We start from the raw sequence: 15,637 nt of genomic DNA, 5'->3' as shown, positions 1-15,637 counted from the left end.
ATGTTGTATACAAATCCAGTAAATAAGACAAACGTATCTAGATGAGAAATATTAGTAGTTGGTTGCGCTTATAGAACTTGTTGGGTCAGCTATGTGTATAAAAAAGAAACGTTATGCTAGAAAAATGCATGTCATTATACACGGCTGACAAACTGTAAATATAATTTGACAGCATGTAACAACAACACAAGCTAGCTATAAAGCAATGTCAGTGTCAAAAAATTCTGTAAACGCTAATGATATGCATGTGTACTGTCGGCCTTAAGTAGCTAGTCTAATAGTGAATAGGAGGTGATGTGTGATAGAAAGTATCAGTAAGTTAAGAGGCAGTGTAACTTACTTCTTTCAACTTGATTATGCAAGAGCTTATAAAACTATGGAACTTAGCTGCAGGTGGAAGCTGTTACATCGAGTGAAAGAAAAACCGGAGCAGAGGAAACCCTGCACTGACCCTGTTATGGTGCAACATATTGATACACAGCGGGGCTTGTGCCTTAAGTAGCTAGCAGCTAGTTAGAATTAGTGTTTAATAATGTTCAGAAGTTTGCCTGAGGTGCTTTGTTCTAACATTAGCATCCATGTGTCAAATAGACACAGTTGTGGTTAGTATGGCTTAGCATTACTGTAATATAAAGGCATTGGAGTGAATGGGCAGAGTATGACTCCCCTACATCTGATCCATGCTGACATTTGTTGGGGGTGGAGTAGTCATAGCAATGGTTCGTGACAGTGGAGGAGGGGTGAGAAGATGAAAGAAGAAGTCAAGAATGGGGAGGGAAATGAGTGGTGTAAATGGAAAAGGAAGAAGCATAAATGAGAGGAGAAAGTAGGAGGGGAAACTGGAATGGGTCAAAGGAGACAAAATACGAGATGGGAGAATGGGAATAAGGGAAGATAAGATGAAAGGAAAGGATGGCTTAAAAGGGCGAGCAAGAGAGTTGAAGACAAAAGGAGAGAACGGGAAAGAATAAGGAGAACAAAACAGGGTAGAAGAGGGAGCAAGGATAATGGAAAGAAAAGTTGGAAAGTAGAACATGGTAGTTGAGAGGATGGAGGAAAGGCATGGGAATGGGCGAGATCAAAGAAGGTTGGAAAGAAGGAAAAAGAGGAGTGGAGTCAAGTGGTGGAAGCAGGAAATATGAACAAAGGCAAGAACAGACAGCGGAAAGGACACAACGGCATGGAAAAAGACGAATTATAGCTGGACAAACCAAAAGAGCAAGAGAGGCCAAAAAAGATAAAGGGGTATCCCTGGATCTCTGTGCCCCTTCTGATGAGTGTGATATATTTTATTCATCCACTGCTTCACTTCCTCTTTCCATCCTTGCTTATCATCGTCCGTTCTTTTCAAGGTTGCTTCCAGGTTTAGGGACTGCTTGCATGTACTTCTATTATATGTTTTTTTTGGTAGCATTTGTCTCTTAATCTCTGCGTCTTTTTCTCTTTTTGCCCTCTCTGTTCCCCTCATTGCTCCTCCTTCTGCCCCTTCCCCTTCACACACATTGCTACCAATTACTCTAATTCCTGGAGTCATGTCACTGCTGCGACATGTATCAAACTCCCCCACATATGGAAGACAAGATGTTCATACAGTAAATGGAGCAAGATGGATGTGCAATTGTACTGTGGGAAGGGCTATTGAGTGCAGTCATCGTGTAAACATGCCGCCACAAACATGCATAAACACATCAACAAATAAACAGATGCACAGCCCCCATTTTTCGTCTACGGGTTCCCATAACTTCATCTGTGTCTATTGCTCTCTTTCTGTCTCTTATTCTTTCTCACAAAACCAATGCATATGTGATAACAACTGGCTATGGTAGACAGTGCTGTGACAGTTAGTTGAATGGGGTCCTACTATATAGAAGAACGTTCTCTACTGGAGAAAAAGCAATACGTAGCAGCTACTCTGTCGACGAGCTTGAATAATGGGGTTATTGTATTCAATGGCTGATCAACCAAACCTATTACATTAACCCTACAGCTTCTCTGAAAATTGAATAACAAAAAAAGGAAAAAGTAGCATTCTTAAAATAGAGGCAAAAATGCAACAAATAAAAAAATACATTCACTAGAAGCCACAGTGATTTCTGACCCTGGTTAAAGGTACTGTACTTGATATTCAGAACATTATGGAGTAATGGTGACTGCGGGCAGCAATGGACAAAGGTGCACCAGCCACAGTCCTTTGGCAGGCGCTCCCCGCCCAGAATGAAAGGGTCATTTATGTTTACAGTGCAATTAAAAATAATAGATAGTCAAGAAAATGTACTGGAAAAAATGCATTTTCCAATTTGCTCTCGGTGATAGCCTACATTAAACAAATATATATATATTATCTTCTTTTTTTTTGTTACAGAAAATGTGTTATATTGTAACATATATCATCATCGGGATAGGAAATTACATATATCGTGATATGAGATTTTGGTCATGAAGTCACTCTCCCTTTGTGTGTAATTGTGAAAAAACATATTATTGTTATTTCACGTGTTTGGGTAAGAGCCGTGTGGAGGCAATCCCAGCCGAAAACAATGAAAAAAGGTGGAGGACTGTCTTTCATAAACTGTAATCTTGTGATGTATGATTTGGCCTAATAATGCAAATGGTTGAATGAGTCAGGACGTGACTCACATTTTTGTGCCAGTGTGCACACACAGCTATGTGGTGCTATGTGAGCTAGTTCTTCTGAGTATGTAACTTGCTCAATTACTTACAAAAACAAGTGAAATGAACGATTTTCTCATTTCACTGAAAGAGCTTGAAAGAGTCATCTCCCTGGAGGAGAACCAATCACCACTGCAGACTCTTGGCAACTAATCTGTGACTGGCATTAGGGCCAACTGTGACACAAAATAAAGGACAATCGACTGTCTGTGAAACAGAGACCTGAAGTGAAATTTCACCGTAATTCAGTTTATTGGTAAACATAGGCACCGAGGGAGGGAGGGGGCCTATAGGTTGTAGACCTTACTGTAGCTTGACAGTGCGCAGCAACAATCATGCTTAAAGGCAGCCTCATTCTTTCTTTGTGGTGATTTGGACATTGAATCAATCCAACAAACATAATTCAGTCACTTATTAGCCTTGAAGAGACTTGCCTGTTATTTGAAAGCAAAACCAAGAGTAAGGTAGTAAAAGGCAAACCAGTGTGACTTGAATGTTAACTAACACTTCACCTTCAGAAACTTAAATTCATCAATAATTGCACTAAATTATTCAAACCTCTGTCAGCCGCTCTCTCTGTCCCCATCTTCCCCCCTGAGTCTGGTACAATGGCGCCCTGTGGGCTTCCTGTGCTGACAGGAAGAGAGCTGCTTTTCACAGCCGGCCAAGACACACAGCTGAGCGGAAGACGAGGCCCCTTTCTGAGCTCGTCCCTCTACCCCACCCCCTTCCCCATTGCTTTCTGGATCACAATTTTTTTCCCCCTGTGGCAATGCCCATCCTCACAACTGTCTCCCGCCTCAATTTCTCTTTGTGAATGAACTCATCCTTTCTCACTATCTGGCCATTACTTAATAGTTCTTGTTCTGCTCATTTTCATTTGATTCTTCTCAGTTTGAACATTAAATCTTCTCCCCTCCTTCAATCACACACCGCACATCCTCTCAAATTCTTTTTCCTTTGTCTGTCCTGCCGAGAAATCCTCTCTGTAATTCTTTTGTGGACCATCATTACATTTCCCAAGTGACATTTTAGCTGCTTTTTTTTCAATCCGTTTATCTCTGAAATCTCTTCCCCCACCGGCTCTCATCTCTGTGTCTGTGCCCTCCTGTCCTCTGTCATCTATGTAACATGTCCTTCCTTTTTGGCCTTATACACTCTCTTCTTTTATCATTTCATATCTCTTCTTTCCTTCCTTTCCTCAGCTTTTTCATCACTCTGTCATCTTGTTCCATCATCCCTTCCATCTCCTCTTGTGCCTGCCATCACTGCGTGCAAGCTTTACGTATGTCTCTGTCTTATGCCCTTTACTTTCTGTGTGCAGCTTCACACAGTGGAATTACCATACGGTGAATGTATCTGATTTACTTTTTTTTTTGGGGGGGGGGGGGGGGGGGTATTTAATATATTCCTGATCTTCTCAAAGCCCTTTCCCTCTTCTAGACGCCAAAGGCTCTATAGACAAATTAATTTTAATATACAGGCCTAATCTTACATAATCGATCAAATATAATCCATATACAGTATGACTTTGTTCACCCTGCTTGGTGTCTACTAGCTTTGATCATCAAGGTCATTGAGAGAGATCAGTCCCCACCTTTCATCTTATGTGATACAGCAAAGATCTGTGACTGGCAGTCACAGGTAACAAAGTTTGCCTATGCCTCTGATTGGGCATTTTCCAATATGTGCACTGCTTCTTTTGCACCTTGTACTGTAGAGCGGGATAGCCGACCAATTTCCAGGACTGTTGGTTTAGAGTGAGTTTGTTGTCCAACAGCCAAACAGTGAATGAGTGTTCTACAGGTCCTTTCTCTGTCTGTCAATAGGCCCAGCTGTGATAGCCCAGCTTGAAAGCGGTGAGGTCCACACTTATGATTGACTGCTCTTACTCTCACAACTGCTTACTTGATGCTGTAACATAAAAAAGGAAAAAAAAGCTCCCTACACTGCCAAGTCTGAATAAAGGTGCTCCCCGCCGAGAAAGGTACCACAATTTTCTATTATTCTCCGGGTGTGTGACCATGCAGCATATTTGTGGCTATTGTGTGGTGGTGTTTGAAGGAAGGAGAATTGTGAGCTCCAAGGTTTCATTTAAACAGCTTAACCTCTCACAAAAACAGATTGTGAACTGATGTGATCCACCTCCTGATGAGCTCATTCAAGGAGTCTTTTCTGCAATCTAGCCCACTTTAAGGCAGCAAGTGAGTCTATTACTATATCTTTTACCTCTCAAACTCATTGATTCTCCGTTACTTTCTTTCTGGTTAGTTGATATAGATGTACCGACCTAAGTTTTTTCAGTTCTGATACTGATTCTGATACCAGAGCTCGTTTTGCATAAAATTGGCATCATGTCGCAATTCTGCATTAAACTTAAGTGTATTCAAAAGCTATTTACTTGAGCTGTATGTTAAGTAGGCTTCACATACTAATAGGTATAGGAGTGCAGATTGCTAAAGCAATGTTTTGAAAAACTTGAATCAAGCGCACAGCCATGCATTATCAACTACTAGTAAAACGTATGTTTCCCATACATAATCAACACTGAGTGCAACACATTGATTCGGGGGTGTTTTTTTTTTTGGGGGGGGGGGGGTCCAAAGAGATTTTGAAATATAGAGCTTGTTCCGTTAATTCATCTCCGCTAAGTACTCTTCCTCCCCGTCATTCATCATCAGATCATTTCAGAAAACATTTCTGGCATGTGTATTCAAGGTGGAGTATGGAATCCTTGAACTCACACATATTTCTAATAATATATACATTGTACTGGCACACACACACACACACACACACACATACACACAGAAAGAGAGAGAGAGAGAGACAGACAGCGACACACTCCTGGACTGCAGCCTGCTTTTGTGCCTACAGTATGCGCTGTGCGCACAGTTTCGCTCTAGCTCCTGGTTGGTTCTGAAATCTGTCGCTATCTACAGTACTTTTGACTTTGTTGACGTTCCCCATCAGTCTTTCAAGATGGCGCAGCTGCAGCACGGTTCTAACTCAGTTTTTGTATTGTGGAAGTGAAAGAAGTTGTGTATCTTCACCCACTGATTTCCTGTCCTAATCGTGTTAGTGACACAGGCTGGCAGCGGTGCAGCGCATGTTAACATGTAAATCATTTCAGGCATGCTGTGTGTGTGTGCAGGTGAAGAGAGACGGTGGATGAACTCAGAGCAGACAGCTATAGCTGGTGATGGTCGGAGCAGAGAAGAAATTAGCAGTTAAGTTGTTAAGTTTTAGTAAGTGTTCCATATTTCCTGAAGCTGGTTTGTTTCTGTAAACAGCGCATCTGCTAACAAAATGGTATTCATCATGTGTACAGGGATTGGGCTCATGTAAACACCATATCCTGAAAATGATCACAAGCCTCATGAAATGGTTATTCATGTCCAAGTAAACGCAGTCATTTATGAATGTGTAGAGATCTCAACTTCTACTGTAGGAACACAGGTAAAGCCTTAGTGTCTTTGTTTTTTTAATTAAATTATTGCTTTTGGTATTTAAAACAATATACATGTTCAGTTCAACTTTTACAAAGAACTGTTTTGCAGTTTATACCTCAGAAATAATCATTCTTAAATTTGAAAAAGTGAAGAAGACGGGCCCAGACTCACCAAATTCAAAGCAAAAGTGAGGTCCTCCCTCATCAAGCGAATGAATGTAAGTTAAACTTTATTTTTTATCTTAGTTTAAATTATTTCCATAACAAAAATTCAATTGGGTTAGGCCCAATGACACGCATACTTGCCTCTCACCTGTTTTTTGTTGCCTTTTTAGGTATAGCTTTTTTTTTCTTATTGAGTCCCCCATTATATATTTACAGGTTCAGTCTGATAAGTTTGTCTCATCCGCCCCATGATCTCATCAATGCTGGACTCTCATCACAAGCACCTGAGCTTTCTTACCTCAACACAGAAAATGGCTGCTAATATAAAACTGATTGAGCTGAAAAAGGCAGTGGAGATCAGTAGTGCGGCTATCCCAGAGGCTGGGGGAGACGGGGAGCCTGCGTTGTCCGACAAGGACGAGGGAAACACAAACATTGGAGTCGAGGCCTCACAGTCCCAGGTCTCTGTTATGACACAACTCCTTGGGGAGCACTATACCACTCAATGCCAGTCTGTCATCGACGCAGAACCTCAGAACCTTTTGAGGGAGGCACGTTTGCCTCCCTCAGAGCGGGTGTTTTTGGTGGCTGGACTGGAGATCACCAGGCTGCGGTCACGTCTGACTACAGAGCATGTTAACATGCTCATCTTTAGCAACTCCTACTGGCCATCGGAATATTGGCATTCATAGAAATACAACAGGCTAGATTATTACAGCTAGAAGTAATGTTGAAATAATGGTTAGAGAGGACCACAAGTGACTTTCACCATCCAATGAAATAGCCAAAAGGCCGCCGTTGGGATAATACAGACAGCACGCTGCATCAGTTTATACACACAAGCCATGAATGACTCTAGGTTTCATTTAAAGAGCCGGACGCTCATCCATCACTGTGGAAATACAACCAGTAGTAATTTGTTGTTTACGGGTCATAGAGTCAGACTCTCTGGAGCAGCCACTCAACCTCTGTGCTAATGGATGTGCTCTGTGCTAACTAGTGTTAGCTTCACAGCCGTCCCAACACAGATAAAGGGACACTCACCACGATTAATACATATCGGTCCCATCTCTATTAAGGAGTGTGCAGCAGCTCATCTGAGGTGTCCATTATAGTGCATGTGCTGATCACTGCGGGGTGTACTGACCAGTTGTCTTCTTTGCAAATGTCTAAAAATTGTCTTCATTGTCAGCTAAACACTGTTTGAATATCTGAGTGTTGGTCAAACTAAATAACCAGTTTAAAAAAGACACTGACAGCTTATGATCTCATCCAGCTTAGGATGTTGATTTAGTCACCAACTGATGTTGAAGAGGACAAGGAGCTTTAAGACATCCTTTTTGCTTGTTGGAACTTGTGATAGGCATTTGTCAATACTTGTGACCTTCTACAAACCAGATGATTGACAATTAAAAAAATAAGAATAAAAATCGATTAATAACCCCAAAAAGTCTTGTCCTTGTCTTTTGGGGTATGTGATATGCTTACTGATATCTACTGCTTTGAAGTGTATCTCTTCACACCCATTTCAGAGTCAACTGCCTCAACTAGACACTTCACACATAAGCACACTTTTCAACCAACCACATACACACCCACAGATACTCTCAGTCAAATACACCATCCCAGCCTCAATCTCATCCTACGTCTTCCTTTATCCCCCCAGGGAACCATCAAAGGCAGTCTCTTTTCATGAACTCTCAGACACACACAGCTGCAATCCTGTCTCGATATTTAAACTCAGTGGTTTGCGTGCATGCATGTGTGTATATTTGTGAGTACAAGGGATTAAACGTGTGTGTGTGTGTGTGTGTGTGTGTGTGTGTGTGTGTGTGTGTGTGTGTGTGTGTGTGTGTGTCTCAGTACAATGTATATATAATATTATCAGAAATGTGTGAGTCCAAGGATTCCATACTACACCTTAAGTACGCATGCCAGAAATGTTGTCTGAAATAATCTCTTATACTTCTTCTAGACAGTAGGTCTCGCACATTCCCACTTTTGTAGGTCTGACATACCTCAAAGGATTTGCTTACTCATTCACATACTATCAAAAAGCAGGCAGATTCTCCACAAGGAGAAGCTGTTCAGTCATTGTCAGATCAGTTTTTCACATACCAACCTGCACCACCTACATGCAAAGAAAGTATAGCCTCTGAACTTCCAACACTTCAAACAAAACCAAGAAAAAACAAACAAAACAAAGGATATTTCTATTATAAATTTCAACACAACTAAGCTTGCTGCTGTCAAACATCAATAGCTTCCATTTTTAATTCTAAGTATCAGTGTTAATCAACTCTTTTATGCACTTGACCATCAGATATTTAAGCCATATTAATGTTGGCAGAAAGGTCACCAGAATAAGTAGTTTCTATTCCTTTCTTTTCCAATAAAACCAAACAGTATGAGCTCATCCCTGTAATCAAAAGAAAATATGCTGCACTACAACAACTTTGCAAGTTCCAAATGCAAACTACAAAACATAACTCTGATGCACAAGGAGCGCTAATAAAAACAGAAAGAAATAAAACTGTATATGTACACTTCTGCAAGTAAAGCTATCCATTTCCTTGACTACAGGTGGTACAGCTTAGACTGAAACTGACAGGGCCAGAACTGCAGGCTATCAGATCGTTGACACTGTGTATCCATCTAAGCCCATCCTCCTCTGTTTCATCTGTCCACCTGCTGTCATTCCACCAATTTATCTGCCAATAGTGGCCTCAATAGACCATAATGCAATTTTGCCACAAGGCATACTATGATTGAAGGTACAGTCGCAAAAAAATTGATACATCTCAGTGTTCACAGACTACATGGCTTCTTTAGACTGATAGTCCAGGGGGTATTAGAATCATTCTGGAAAATATAGGAATTAACAAGAAGCATAATATAGAAGTAAATGATCTGAATGTTAAGTTGAAATACACAACAACTAGGTTTAGTGCCAGTACACTAACAACAAACCCAAGATCATAAACCTACACTCACTGAACAAAGATTATGAAAATAAAATGCACATTTCTTATTATAAATGTTATCAAAAGGCATTTAATGCCAAAACTAGGACTATCTTAAAATATTTAATTTTCCAGCTAACACATCAGCCATTTTTTTTTGTGTTTATGCAGGCCGACACTTGGCAGCCGTAAGGGATAGGCGCAGGCCTATACAAAAGAAAACATACAAAAAAAATCATGATTTAACAGTTGTTATTGTGAAAGTGATCTGTTTTGTGTTGTGGACTAATGTAACTAGGATTGCAAAGGGGTGGAACATTTCCGCCAAATTTCCGGAAACTTTCCAGAAACTTTCCTTGGGAAGTTAAGCTAGAGAATTTTGGAAATATTTGTTATGTAGTCCATGGGCTCAAAATGTGGCTTCAAAAGTCCATGGTTCTAGAAATCATCTGTGCAGTGAAGGAGGAATAGCATAGATATTCTCAAGTGTACTTGTATGAAATCTAGTTGTTTTAGTCAAGATTATGCTAAAATATATTTTCCCCAACTATATATAAAATCCCTGTTAAGGGCCAACCTTCAATTTTGTGTTTTCAGGTTTATTCCCATAAATTCCAATTCATTCCTGTACATTACTTTTAATTCCCATGGAAAGTTTCCAACATAAACTTGAACTTAAATGTAACTATTTAACATTTTTATGTAAGACTGGGTTGTGCAGTTGTACTGCTACTGTATAAGGAGGTCAATTTACAGTAGCCATTAAACTTTTACTTAGAATAAAATACTGTGTGTTATGTGTTAAACAACCTGCTTCAGTTCATTGTTTTCCTTTGGGAACTGTAGGAACCCATGTTTATTGTTAACACTGCAGCAATTTGGCATATGAATTATTTATATTATTTATATCAGAAAAAACTTTAAAAATACAGTATGCAATGTTTTGGATGGGTGAAATGGGTGATGAGTGTAAAACGTGTTTGTTAGGATTTTTCCACTTGGCCCTTATAACCCTAGGCCTTTCAACAGCAACTCAAAGACAGTGAGATATTACTGTCGTGCAAAATATTGCTTGGAGTGACATATGTTACGGAGGACACATGGGCATAAAAACAAGCAGATATGAAGGAGCATAAAAAAACATGAGCAGGGCCTGAGAGACATGATACTATCAGGAGCAAGTGTGAATGGGAGGAGCAGAAATTACAGTGATTGAGTGGACCACTGTTTGGGATGACGGGCACGATGGAAGTTAGAGATGGGGACAGATATTGGGATACGGGAAATATGAAGAGAAGGGGAAGAATTGAGATGACGGGAGTGAAGGAAATGGGAAAGGGAGAGGATGAGGACAGGGGTGGGGAATGACAGGAGGCAGGAGAGGAGGGACTGGGATCCAGATATTGGGAATGATAGCAGTAGATGGATGGAAGGAGAGTGAGCTGACAAGAAGGAGATAAAAGGGAGCAAGAAGGAAAAAAGGAGAGAATGGAGTGAGTGAGCATAAAAGGGAAAGGAGAAAATGAAAGGAGATGAGCGGAGGTCACCAGTGTTTTTTCCCATTCAGACAAGAGTGTCTTTGAGTGAGTCTCTTGAGGCCTACTCACATACTGTATATACACATAAACACACACGCACATGCACACTCTCTCTCTCCCTCTCTCCTTCTCTCTCTCTCTGAATGTTTCAAGGCTTCCATTTGCAAGATTACATCTTTCAATTAAGACTGAGATGGTTGTCTCTGGGTCCCAGTGTGTGTGTGTGTGTGTGTGTGTGTGTGTGTGTGTGTGTGTGTGTGTGTGTGTGTGTGTGTGTGTGTGTGTTTGTGTGTGTGGTGTGTGTGTGTGTGTGTGTGTGTGTGTGTGTGTGTGTGTGTGTGTGTGTGTGTGTGTGTGTGTGTGTGTGTGTGTGTGTGTGTGTGTGAGTGTGTGTGTGTGTGTGTGTGTGTGTTTGTGTGTGTGGTGTGTGTGTGTGTGTGTGTGTGTGTGTGTAAAGTGTGTAAAGGGCGCTATAGATGAAACTCTCTCTAAGAATATTAATTTACCCAATGCTTCTACAACAACATACACACACAAGGAATATTACCAAAAAAAAAATGTCAACAAAATGTGGATCAATATAATATCAATAAACAGATAATAGACGGTGACTTTAAATAAGAACAATAAAATATAGGTGGGTTTGGGCGATATGACAAGATTATCATTCAACATGATGCGACATGGTTTTGCCGCAATGATGGTCCTCACATGTCAATGATAACAGAACAACTTTCAATAATGCAACGCCTGTCTATGGTTAGTTCAGGTGTCAGTAATAACAGCAGGACAGTTCATTCTTGAGTCCAAGTTGGTATTTGAGCCAAATTTGAGGACATTCCCTCTAGGTAATGTTGAGGTGTTCACTAGAATGGGATGGACAAACGGAAAACAAAATGCCTCCGACCACGGTTGTCACCAGAGCAGAGCATGAAAAATAAATATCTGAATCCCAAAGCTGAAAACCAAATACATACCGAAAGAACGAATATTTAAATAGTCAAATTTTCGGTCCAGCCCTAACCGAAACAGGCTCTTCTACCAATTTAGTTCCTCCATGCTCCCTGTCTGAAAGAACAATGGCAAATGGTGGATGGCGAGTGAACAAACAACTGTCAATAACTAGGGACTTGAAGTTGCTTCTTGACTGACCAATGAATAGTAGAATGTAAACTAAACAGCGTTATAGGATGCCATACTTAAATGAGCTATTTTGTTCTTAAAACTTTAGTGCTTCATAACTGCATAACGTTTTAAATGACTTTAAAAGAAAAAGAAAATACCCTAGGGACAACAATTAAAATAACCCAGGGTGGTTACCTACAAGTAATACTAATCACTCTCACCATAAACTATAATTAACTGTGACAGCTGTTAACAGCTCATTCAACAGTCTGACAACAGACTGACTTCTTCACAGTCAATTGATGCTTCCAACTGTATAATTTTATTAGCGTTTTACAACTTAAAATGTATAGATTTATAGATATAACTGCTTGATCTTGTTAGTGCATGCTAACAGCAAATAGCGTTTGCAGTTACAATGGCACAGTCACAGCAGAAAGCCAGCTAATTCTGGCATGCCATGCATGAATTGGAGGATTGCAACATAATATCAGGGCAGATCATTTTTTCTGTAGTGAATAGTCCAGCTGATGGTGTGCTGTAACACTGCTTTGTGAGATTTTGAGGCTTACTCGGAAATGTCAGTTGCTGTAATCTCAGTGGGTCCTGGGTCATTTAGTTTACTTTCTCATTTGAATTCAATGGAAGTCAAATGGAAATTGCATGTTGTTTATTTAAATCTGTGGAAGGGAATTTGATTTCCTGCGCAAATGTTGCTGCAGAGCTCAGTATGAGAAATACAGTGGTATACAACTGGAGGTTCCCTGCCATAGTGCATTAATATCCCTGTGTTATATTGTAAATATAGGAAACTTTTTTTTTATTGTGATTGCACTCCCAATTACTTTGTGACATTGATCTTCTTGCACTCTTTCTCTCTGTCAAATGGCTAAAGGGAAAATTTGGAGAGCGCCTTCAATCAATACAGAAAATAATTTGGTTGTAACACATATTGTTTAGCATTGTCCTTTGATATTTCTACTAACTGTGTTTTCATTAAGTGTATTCAATGTATATCATTTGGGTCTCTCTCTCTCTCTCTCTCTCTCTCTCTCTCTCTCTCTCTCTCTCTCTCTCTCTCTCTCTCTCTCTCTCTCTCTGTCTCTCTCTCTCTCTCTCTCTCTCTCATGAATAAATGATCATCCCACAGTGGGAGGTAGCCCTGCCGCTGCTTACCGAAAAAGAAAATGCATCAGACATGTATGAATATGTGTGTGTTCCTCATAAGGAATGTTAACTGTGACCTGAAGAACATTACACAGTATAAGCAGGTGTTATCTGCAATCACCATAACCCTCTGAGCTGCAGATATTGTGCGTGATTGTGCCAGTGTTTACACATCTGTACATGCATGCGAACACAAGGATGGCTCTCCCAGATAACGGGGAGGTTGTTCCATTGCACATATGCTTACATATTCATCAGTATGTTACGGTTACATAGGAGCATGACAGGGTGTGGGTAGATAATTGCACGAGTCAGAAAGCTTAACTTATCTACAGAAACAAACACCTATTATTAGCTGCCAGCTTGTTATGCACATATCCAATTACGGGTGGTCATGTTATGATGTGTAAACAAACTAAATTATGTGACATCGCTCCCACACAAATGCCTGTAGGGAGTACATATCACCTTCCCAAACGGACCTTCATTTATTTTGCAGTCACACAAACCACTAAACCACTCCAAACCTGGAGAAATGTAGCGTGAGTGTTATAATTACTGGAATCTTTTGACAGTTTACCTCCCCTTAATGTCAGAGCTAAATCTGAATGTTGTGCTGTGTCCTCATCATCTGAAATTGTTGCTTAAATGTGTTTGTTTGTTTTATTCAATGGGGTGCAGCTTTCACAGTAGCAGAGGCACGTAGTAAGGAGTGAGGATTTGCAAGCCCCAGACCTTGAAAACAAACAAAACAGCCTGTGTACACCAGTTAGTGTTGGCTGTCAAAAACTGTCGGTTACACAGGAAGCCTCCCGAAGATGAAAAATTAATTCATTTGATTTTTTAGAATGAAGGTAACTTTGTGTCCTAAAATCCTCTTGTGAGGCAGAGGAGAGACCACCTGGTTCATTTCATTCTTCCTTGAGCCAAGAACCCTGCTTTCAACAGTGATAGCAAAAAGGTTTCTAATAGAGCAATTTCTCTTCAATCCCCATGTTAAACATGATTAAACCTATTTAAGGCCTGGTAAAAAAAAAAAATTAGTCTGCGTGTTTAGGTCATATCTCCATGACAACACTGAGGGGGTGAATTTTTTTGTACCAGGTTAGTTTTTATTTTATTGGAAGTTAAAATGTATGAATACTTAGCAGCGCTTGAGTGACAGCTAGCTGCTGGCCCTCACTTCGCCTCGGAGGTATACGTCAGCCAGATGGACGCCCTTGTAACCTTTTACACCCACACAAAACAAAGAGATAAAAAAAGATCCTCGTTCTCTGCCAAAGACGCAGAGGACAGGACAGAAAGGCTTGTGTTTAATGATGATTCCTGATTTTGGTTGGTACCCTTAAAAGTACCACGCAACCCTTGCCTGTGCTCACTTTTCTTGTTTTAGTTTGTCCTCTCTCTCGTGTGGTGCTGGCTCCCATCGCCATAGGTGGTCAACTCATGACATCCATAATAAATGACCGTAGGTTTACTTCCCCCTTAACCTGTGTGACTTCCACTCTATTTATATCTGAACTGTCATTTCACAGTCATTTGCACACACACTATATAACGCTCACACATCAATGTGCCTAAAGTTATGATTGCTGCTAGATCAATTGACACACTGTGCATTCAAGTGGCATTGCTCAACAAAGACATTCAGCAGGTCCGTAATGCTGTTATTGTTTACCTATACTGTTGTAGTAAAATCAACACACGTATTTCATCAAGCCCCTTTTACTGTTATTAACAATGTAACACCCCTGAGTAATCATTCACTATGTACAACAGCTATCTCTGTCTTTGTCTTTCTCAGATTCCCCAGAATCATTGTGTGATTTTGACTTGGGAGACTCTGAGAAACAAAAGGTCACAGATGGGTATCATACATAAGCCCCTAAACAATCAAAGTCGTTTTTAATTAATATGCTTTGTTTATACAACACAATAACACCCCCAACCCTCTTCCCTCCATTATCTATTGATGGGATTTTGAAAAATTATCAAAGTAGCAGAAGACTGGAATCAGAATTAATGACGAAGACAATGCTCTATATTTCTTACTCCTCTGCTCTCTCTCAATCTTTCTCTCAGTGTATTTCTGTCTGTTCATTAAATAAGAAATAGCAAAACTAGACCAAACAGCAAACTCCCAGAGCCTTAAATGCGTAAAGAGAATAAACTGATTAGTTGTGGTGTGTATATTGTTCTCTCAGTCTAAGCTAATATTCAATTCCCCACCTCTCCCACAAAGTTTACTCTTAATAATTGCAATGGGTAAAAGGAAACTCCAAAACTGTTTAAAGTCACTCACTGTTAATGTAATTTTAAACTGCTTCTGTAACAGTGTGTTCACACCACCACGGTTTGCTAGGCATAGTGCTATTACATATAAAGTTAATGCAAAGATACAAATAGACGCAAATATGCAGCAGGCAATGCCACTGGCTAACACAAGCATGCAAAATTGTGTATCCATGTTACATGAAATATTTCAACTGGAGGGATCAAACTTGTACAAGTAACACGAGGCAAAGCGAATTTACATGGCTGACGAGAACACAACATGA

The sequence above is a fragment of the Echiichthys vipera genome (assembly GCF_963691815.1).
Source record: "Echiichthys vipera genome assembly, chromosome: 5".
Taxonomy (NCBI): domain Eukaryota; kingdom Metazoa; phylum Chordata; class Actinopteri; order Perciformes; family Trachinidae; genus Echiichthys; species Echiichthys vipera.
The sequence above is the reverse complement of the archived record's forward strand: the minus strand, read 5'-3'. Positions refer to the sequence as shown.